The following is a 2,258-nucleotide window of genomic DNA, read 5'->3' on the forward strand; positions in this document are numbered from 1 at the left end:
GGCAAGACTATTTGGTAGTGAGTTTCATCGCCAATCAGCCTTTTCCTGTAGAGCAGGGGTCCCCAAACTACGGCCCCCGGGCCACTTCCGGCCCGCCTACACAATTAGAGTGGCCCACTTCACGATCCCAAACTTTTTTTAAATTGTGTTTTCCGATTATAAAACTTAAATTTACTATTTATAGTAGTAGCTAATTTTCACCCCCTCACACAATGGTATATTCCGACGTGACTTTGCTCGTGATCAAACGTCAAGTGCACAGCGCGCGTGGCCGAGACGAGCTAACGGAAGAAAGCTAGACAGCAAAATGTCGAAACTGTTGGGGAAACGGAAAATAGATTCAGAGTGCAGAGTTTTTCAACAGCGGTGGACAGATGACTATTTTTTCGTCCAGTGCAAGGAAAAGGCAGTTTGTCTAATCTGCAAAGAAACAGTGGCGGTGTTCAAAGAATTTAATATTCGCCGACACTATGAAACCCGCCACGGAGAGCAGTACGCTAGCTTGCTGGGCCAAGTGAGGAGAGACAAGAGACAAAGTCAGACAAAACTGGGTCCTTAAGTATGAGCTCAACACTGTTGCGCCATGTGTCGAAATCTACTTCGTGGCTGGGGCAAGGGGTTTTGCCAGAGAACTGTCGGAGTCTGAATGACGCATACGTTGATGATGATGGGGCATCACTTTTCACGACATGCTCTACAATTACTCGTTGCACCTCAGCAGGGTTTGCAAAACTCACTGTTGTTATTGAGGCATCATCCGCTTTAATCTGACTGTGCACTCTTCCAGTGTCAGTGGCAGGCTTCGGTGTTTCAGCAGGCACTGTTGTCTTTAGAGGAGAGGTTTCTTGTGATTGAGTCACAGGTGGTGGAGTTAGCACAGGTGCTCTGACTAGCTGTTGGCGCAGTACGTCTTCAAAGGATATGCCACTTAACCTTGCAATCTTTTGGAGCTCAGCTATGTAGTTCTGAGTGATGCTATCAGTTACAGTAGGGACATATTCAATTGAAAGGTCTTTGATCACGTATGCTACTTCACTGGGACTCATATAATCATATGGAAGCAGAGGTTTAAGAGTTGTCAGTGCATCTCCACTCTCATACTCTACAATGACATTTTTGTGGTATGGAGACACGGGGTCATCTACTCTGAGTGTTCTTGCAATGCGTCCATATTCCTTCAAGTAGTCAGTGACATCCTGGTCTTTGTCTGTGTCAGTAAGTCCACTAACAATGACTGAGTTAGGTACTTTTACGTTTTCTCTATCCACCACTTCCATTTTGACCGGACTTAGTTCTATTTAAGGTCTGGGTGATCAGTTGTCTTTTAATCACTAATAATTCACTATATTTGAACAATAAACTACTCCTGGCTAGCTCGCCATTAGCTGTAACACTTACTACCAGTTGTAGTGAAGTAGAGTTAGTTTGGACCAGTCTCTAGGTTCGTAGGGAGCAGTTGTAGTTAAAACAGTAGCAATAATAATTAAATAATAAGACACACCACAGACCATCAAGTAGTTTTAAATGCCGGCTTGTTTATAAAAGTTTAGAAAAGTAGAAATTGGTACCATAAACAGACATACAATATATACAATATTCCAGTGGTGGGCCGTCAGGGCCAGCAAGGCCTTCTCTGCTGGCCTAAACATCATCAGAATACAAATTAAATGTTGATATAATTTTTCCACAAATACGTATTAAATTATTCCCCATAGTCTATTCTCTTCATTTTATAGCGTTCGTCTTGGCTGCGCTGCTTCCAGCCTCAGAACGAGATTTGGAGGGCTGGCCTTTATGTTAGAGCTTTTATCCAATCATATTTCAGCCATAATGTGTTGCTAGGGTCAAAGAAATCTGCCCTTAGGCCTTCAGAATCAACAGTGCGGGCGGCTGTAAGCTTAAAGTGAACGCAAACAAAACTGTGGCGTTAACCAATCAGATTTCGAGGTGGCGACAACGGGCCAGCTAGCAGGCCTACGCTAACGTTAGCACGTGCACATCTTCTGATTGGATACGCACTATAGAGAGGCAGAGCTAGGCAGTAGGCAGAGCCATACAGTCTATGGGCAAAGCTAGCAAACAGAACTAGAACTTGAGCGAGCTAATTTGTGTAGATTTCTACAAGCTATTTTTTTCAACCCACAATGGCTGAAGGAGGAGAAGAGATGAATTTGGTCGCAGATATAATTAAAACGCCATTTTCAAAACGAACTTTTCATGTAAAGCTACACATCTTGAAAAGGGAACGACCAACTCCA

The sequence above is a fragment of the Eleginops maclovinus genome, chromosome 22 (genome assembly GCF_036324505.1).
Source record: "Eleginops maclovinus isolate JMC-PN-2008 ecotype Puerto Natales chromosome 22, JC_Emac_rtc_rv5, whole genome shotgun sequence".
In the NCBI taxonomy this organism is placed as follows: Eukaryota; Metazoa; Chordata; class Actinopteri; order Perciformes; family Eleginopidae; genus Eleginops; species Eleginops maclovinus.